Source organism: Triticum aestivum, chromosome 3A (assembly GCF_018294505.1).
Source record: "Triticum aestivum cultivar Chinese Spring chromosome 3A, IWGSC CS RefSeq v2.1, whole genome shotgun sequence".
In the NCBI taxonomy this organism is placed as follows: Eukaryota; Viridiplantae; Streptophyta; class Magnoliopsida; order Poales; family Poaceae; genus Triticum; species Triticum aestivum.
The window spans coordinates 622,147,632-622,154,885 of NC_057800.1; the positions used below are offsets into that span (position 1 = coordinate 622,147,632).

General features: G+C 45.6%; 1 pseudogene; it reads right to left on the minus strand.

Annotated features, from left to right (window-relative positions):
* Nucleotides 1-591: 591 nt before the first annotated feature.
* LOC123057041 (uncharacterized) lies at nucleotides 592-3,135 on the minus strand (annotated as a pseudogene).
* Between the last annotated feature and the right edge of the window lie 4,119 nt (nucleotides 3,136-7,254).

Below are 7,254 nucleotides of genomic sequence, written 5' to 3' on the forward strand. Positions count from 1 at the left end.
CAAAAGAGGGGACTTTTGTTGTCCATCGGTTTAGTACTGATCAAAGTTTATTTATTTGTGAAGCTGCAGCCAGTGTTGATGATCCCAAGGATGATTTCGCTGTCAGATTGCACTACTTTGGAAGATTTCAGACTTTGGATGGATTGCTTCAGTACACTGATGGATTGGAGGTTGAGTTCTTTGTGGACAGAGCAAAATTGGGTTATGAGCATTTCTTCGCACATGCACAAGACATGTATTATATGGACAATTACATAATGCATTGGTTACTTGAGATCAGTTCGTGTACTTAATTACACAAGTACTGTTGTATAACTTCATTTTGGCCAGCTTTTGCATGTGTAACCAACTCTGTTGTGTGCCATGGCATATTCTTGATGTACCGGCGCTCTATTATCTTAAATTAGATGTTTGGTGTTTGGAAGATATAAATATCCTGGCTGGAGATATAACCAAATTTGTGGTGTTTCAAAATAGTAAAAATTTCAAAATTTTCCAGAATATTTCTATAATTCTTTAGGTTAAATTTTCTTAAGATGGCCACGCCTTTATGGTCTAGTAAAAAGGTAGAGTAGGTGCCTTGAAAATGTCTCACCACAGCATTTTTGCTTTGCGCACAGAAGAGTAACATGCCAAGCTCTCCTCGTATAACATAGGAACAAAAGGAATAATTTCAGAGTCCATTCTATTCATTTCCGCCGCCGACTCTTCTTTGGAGCATGTCAAACTATTCCGTGATGACGTTGAAGGCATCTCAAGGTGTGGACTACTGGCAGCCTGTACCTGATCAAGTGAATGCAGATTTAGAATTGTTTGCTCTACTGGATCATATAGACCTATCTTTCTCCCAGTGTTGAGCAGGATCCTCCCATGATCAGGATCAACAGCTAATGGCATCACAACACTTGTCTTGAGGGAATAGCCAGGACATGCTTCCAGGTTAATTGTGTATGCTCTGCCCCATTGGCCATGCTCTAGCTTCCATACATCTAATTTGTCTGCCACTGGATCTGCTAGGACAGCGCATAATACTCCCTCGAGCTCAACAACAAATGCACGACAGCGGTTTCTGCTATTCCATCTTGCAAACCACGAAGGACAGGGGACAACATCAAACGTTCTTTTAGCAAGATTGAAAGAGACAATGGTCCATTCACAGCACTGTCCCAACCTTGGTTCACTCATCCAGTACAGCACTCCTTCAACATAGGCCGGTGGCATATCATTCACAGGCAGAGGAGGTACCGAGATCTGTTGGGCAGCACTCCAAGAGTTACACCAGTATAACGCGCATGTCATGTCATACTGACGAGATTTGAAGTCCTTCCGGTGATAGAAGATTTCCACGATAACATGTTGACGAGTCGAAGGGCTGAAAGTCAAGCCAACATTTTTATTGCCGACTGTAAAAGCATGCTCTTCTGCTTTAGGCATTCTCGAGGGAAGGTGCAAATTTGGCCCCAGGTTACGGTAAACCCTGTGGAAACCTGTACATGGATTGCAGAGATAGTCCTTCGTCTCGGTGCTTACCAAGTTCAGCCCATGGCAAGGCTTAGAGCAAACCACCTTCGTATCAAGCAATGTACTGTGACTAGGAGCTTCTTGTAGGCATTTATTCAATGGAGTGAAACTGAAGCCCAACTGTCCAGTGCTCTTGACCACAAGCATGACCTTAGGTCTTTTGTCCATGTTCTTATGCTGAAAGTATGACCGAATGAAGTTTTCACTCTCAATCAATCTGAACCACTGCTTGCAGACAAATTTGGACAGTATGGCTGATTTAGCTGGGAGGCGGAGTAGGATCTCTCTAGTCACCTTTGCCAGGTCAGATGACAAGGCTTCATCTGTTCTATGCACGGGAGCAAGGGTTTCTTGAATGAAACCGAATCTTGAACTAGGACAAGCATATTGTGGAATTGAGTGTGTCTCTGTGATTGAAAGAATGGTTTCCAGAGCCTCAGACCTAGGGTCATAGGTGTGAACCATTTTCTGATACTTGTTGAAAATCTTGTGCATGCTAGTAGTGATGATTATCTTCTTCCTTGTCGACCTGTAACTACGAAAAGATCCAATAACTCTCAGAATTTGTGACTGACGCAAATCTCTTGCCAGGTGCCCCGACAAATTAATTCGATGATTCAGTAACCAGTCACCAGAGCTATAGTCCAGCAGTTTCCAGATCTCCAAAGTGTTACTACCATGAGGGATTCTGTTGCGAACCAAACATAGTTGCTCATCCATCTCCATTAGTTGCTCTCCTGATGAGGCCAACCAGGAGGCCGGCGGCGCTCCTGGTACCCAGAAGGGTGGTGACCGGATACATGTGAAGGTCTCCTCTGCAACCGAAAAGGACATGATGGCAACACTTGGAGTCGGTGATGAGATAGGAAGGGTTCATCAACCAGTGTAGGCAACCGTTGGCAAACACAGGAGATAATTTGTTGGTAGACGCATTACTAACAGCGGCGTGTGCAAATCCACGCAGGTTGGGGGGTACTCCTCTGGCAGCAGGCCTCCAACAATCCCCAAAACGGCCTCCAGTCGTGTACACCTCGCACCTCACCAACTTCAAGTCTCTCTCATGAACCAACCCATTGATCAACCTGACCACCTTGTGCTCGTCTGTGTGGGCATCAAACCCCAGCCCAGCGGTGGACTTGGATCCTCGTATAGCGGAAGGCGGCAGACGCGTGGCAGCCCGTGTGGCCGCGTTGCAGATGTAGTAGGCCGTGTCGAGAGCATCATAGAGAAGCGTGAGGCCATGGCACGGTGCGGGCGTCACTACTTCCACACAGTTGCCACGGGCACCGTCGATGGTGAACAGTAAGTCCCCGCGATCTCTGGGGCGGCCTGATGATGATGACCGCGAGAAGGAACACGAGTAGACTGCGGTGGAGTCGAATGTGGCGGTAGGCGAGATGTATATCAGCTTGGCTGGTGGCGCCGGCCGCCGCGCAGCCTTAGCTGCTGCCATGTGGAGGCGGCGGAATTCGTCGGAAGATAGCAGCGCAGCTGGGCTGCGGCAAACTGCCCGGAAGCGGAAGACAGATTTGATGGGGAGCCACTGCAGCACCTCCATGATCATCTCGTAGGGAAGCGACGCCGCGCAACCATCTCGTGCGGTGGCCATGTGTAACCCCCTTCTCCTCCCCTTGCTGACCTCCCTCGGCATGATATCCCCCCCACCCCCCCCCCCCCCCCCCCCCCCCCCTGCTGCTATCCATCTTCAACGCCCAATCGAGGTCTGACATATCCTAGGAAAAATCGAGGTCTGAGATGCAATCAACACATGTGGAAAATAACAAAAAAAGAGAACTACTGCTATCAGTATTAGCTAGCTCATTCAACTGATGGAATGAAACAGCTTGGATCTAGTCTAGGGTGAAAAATACTATACTAGAACAGAAGGGGATCTGGTTTCTCGTCGACCAACAAAAAAGATGAAGAGATAGTCCGTTACCGATGGGACGGCGGCGTCGAATCGCGTCGTGCGGGCTCAGAGTTCCTTCAGCTGGAGGCTTGGCGTCCCCTTGTGTCCTCCCATATCCGAGGTGGGACTAAAGTCACTGGCGTTGCCCAAGGTCAGGTTCCTGACACCTTGGCGGCGGCGCGGCGAGGCGCACGAAAAGACTCGGTTTTTCCCAGCTGGGGAAGAACCAGCGCAAGGAGAGAGATTGTGAATATTTACCGTCGATACTCTCCGTCTCCGAATTGTGGGCCTTTGCACCTTATGGGCCGGCCTACTTCTGCCTTGGAAAAGACGGTCATGTTCTTGTCACGCACGATCGGATAAATATGTTTCCTTCGTAAAAAAAAGGATAAATATGTTTCGGACCCCTAAAAGAATATGTTTCCGTCGCACCATAAAAGGATGCTTCCATCAGTACAAAAAAAGAGATAATAAACAATACTGATTGCATGACACCTAAAAATGCTACACCGAACAAAAATGCATCTGCATAAGTAGTTTTTTGTGTTTTTTTGTTGGAAGCAGGCAAGTAGTTCACACTTACCAATACATAACTCAGGATTTCATGAGATTTCTGCGTCTGTATTTCTTACTTCTTTTTGTTTTTTCTTTGTTCCTTTTTTATTCTTATATTTTTTCATTATTCTCTCTTTTTTTAATTTAAGAAAAATGGTCTCAATTTTCAAGAGTGTTTAAAATTTTCATAAATTTTTTCAGTTTTTTTTAGATTTTTATTTATGATATAAAACTAAAAACAAAAGTAAACAAAGAAAATGAACTGAAAAAGGAAAACAAATGGTTAAACACTACCTCGCGCCACTCGGTAAAGACAATAGCGACAAAGCAAACTAGGCCGACGCCCATATATGGTTCATGTGTCACCATCCTCCTGCATAATGCACAAAGTGACATGGAATTCCTATTTGGTGCCTATAACGCTAGCAAATTCTATTTGACACAATTTGCATTAAATAGTCGGACTTTCGCACGGCAAAAGCGAAGCGGGCGCTTGAATGGGCGTCCCATTTAGCTAGCATACAAACTAGATGTTTCGGACCATGTAGACTTCCCTTCGCATCGGTTTTAGGAAGCTTCCGAACATATTTTCATACTTTTCTTTTCTTTTCCTCTTCTTTTATTTGTTTGTTTCCATTTTTCATATCCTATTTCTAAAGTTTCCTTCTTTCAGTCCCTTTTTCATTTTTTTGTTTTAAAATTTCCAAATTCCTGAACATTTTTTTCAAAACCGTAAAGATTTTTCAAGTTTGTGAACTTTTTCAGATCTGTGGACCTTTTTCAAATCTATGAACATTTTATCAAATTCAATAAACTTTGTGTTAAATTCCTGAAAAAAATCAGATTTGTGAACTTTTTTAAAATTCACGAACATTTTTTGAGTTCGTGATCATTTAAAAAAATACTCGAATAATTTTAGTATTCGCAAACTTTTTTTGATACCTTGTACATTTTTTAGACATTTGCAAATCAATTCTTGAACATGTTTCCATATTCACGAACATTTGTAAAACGTTTGAGAACAAACTGTAACCGACTGGTTTTGTACAAAGATAGCAGACCAACAAAAGTAAAAAACGAGCGTAAAAACACAGCAAGTGGGCGGGCGGGCGAGCGCATTCGCAAAATAAAGCGAGCGGGTGAGTGAGCCTGACAAAGGGAGCCGTCGGGTAGATTACTAGGTTGGCCCCTTTCATCGGCGCGTGAGCATGATGATTTGCAAGTGCACGGAGCTATTGCAATCGTGATAAATAAGTGTCGAGTCCAAGAAACCAAATGTAAAGACACTACCAATTCTACAACTACGTTCACACCCAAAACGTACTTTGAAAACTATTTGTTCCATCGGTTGCTAGGAAAGCAACAATAAAAATGAGTTTTGATGAGACTACAAACTAAGACGTAAAATAAACTAAACTAGAACAGAAATAAAGTAAAAGGGGTTGTAAGTGTAGGATTGAATATAGCGAAAGACGATGTCTAGGCTTTTAGTCTCACTAAAACTAGTGGGGCAACTAAGTGGTGCCAACATACTAGTATTATAGACAGTATTCCTGAGATGACTAGACAATCTTCTTTGATTTTCATCCGCGAAGTGTCATTTTGTAAGTGTACTAGACATAACCTCACACCAAGGTCATACATGAGTGTCAATAATACACAACAGACCTAGGGATCACATAAATTTATCAATCCACTTGTGTGTATGTGCAAGTCCTCACAAGATCATATGTACAACACGAATAGAGTAATACTAGATGATGCCACAAAGACTAGTAGTGCGCACTAGATCATACCTCAACCTAGAACCAAATTGGTTACTCAAACATAAATGAATATAGACACACATATGAATGCTTAATTAATGTCATGAACATGTTCAAAGTTACAAATTACAGGAGCAAGTAGGGAGATGGAGACGGTGGCCGACGCCGGTAACGGTGGTGGCGGCTACGCCTCCTTCTACTCTTGCGTGGCTTGTGTGGTGGTGGAGATGGAGATTAAGCTATGTAGGATAGGCTTCTGTCTGGATGAGAGGGAAAGCCTTCCGACAGCTGCCTGGAGTACTTCAAGATGAATCGCAACGACCAGGGTTGAAGGTGAATATATAGGAGGCCTCCTCGCGTCTTCTTCATAGATACCTATGTAACGCCCCGAGACCGATGTGCCAGTTGTCTCCCAGTTATTCGCCGTCGTTGCCATGTCTTTTGCTTGCGTGTTGCATCTTGTCATGTCATCATGTGCATTGCATCATCATGTTTTCGAAACTTGCATTAGTTCGGGTTCCCTAGTTTCGTCCATTGTCCGTTCTGAGCCCAGACACACTTGCACGCGCCCGCAGCATGTCCGAAATAGTATTTTATAAGTGGCCGGGAAATGTTTTCGGAATGGGTTGAAAGTTGGCATGTGGTGTTGTTATGTTGTAGGTAGGCTGCCTGCCAAGTTTCATCGCATTCGGAGTTCGTTTGATAGCCCAACGGATAACTATAGCGACATTATAGTCGGTTTAACATCGGACGTTTTCGGTCTCCGGAAACAGTTGCCGGGATGCATCTCTCTTCTCTTCTCTCAACCCAAAGCTTTCTGCACAGTCCGCTGCCAACCGCCAGGCCAGCCTACCCCTCTTTGCACAGGGCATCGACCCCTCGCCCGCGCCCGAAAGTTGTCGCGAACCCGACCCGGACTGTCGCCGTCGTTGTGTCCGGATCATCCCCAAACATCTACAAAACGTCTCCGTTTCTTATTTAGACTTTCCTAGCCTATATATTTTCGACCGTCGGATTTTGATCGGATGATCCAACTCTCTTCTTTTCCATATATATATATATATACCCCTACCCAAATCAGACAAATCCCTAATTTCTAGGGATCCTCCTGAGCGCCGCCACTCTTCCTGTCTCCTCCTCATCGGGATCCTCCCCGATCCAAAATCCCTCCTCTGTTTCCCTGCCTGTCCAACCCCGCTCCTCCTCCCGATCCCCATGAATCCTTCTTCCTCGCCTTCGTGCTCCCGGAGACGGTCAGCACTCGCAGGCCCTCGCGTCCGCGCGGCCGCAAAGCAGCAGCAGCAGTCGAGCGCCCTGTTCCCCTTCCACGACGCCGCCGCTGGACCAGCAGGTCCCCTGCCTCGTTGTCCGGCCGACGCCGGCGATTGGAACCCCGCCAAAGATGAGCAGCAGCCGCCCTGTATCCTCTCCTCCCGCCTCTGTTTCTCCCTCTTCTCCCCCCTCATGTTCTCTCTCTCTTCTGCAGGCTCCAGCCGCCGCCAT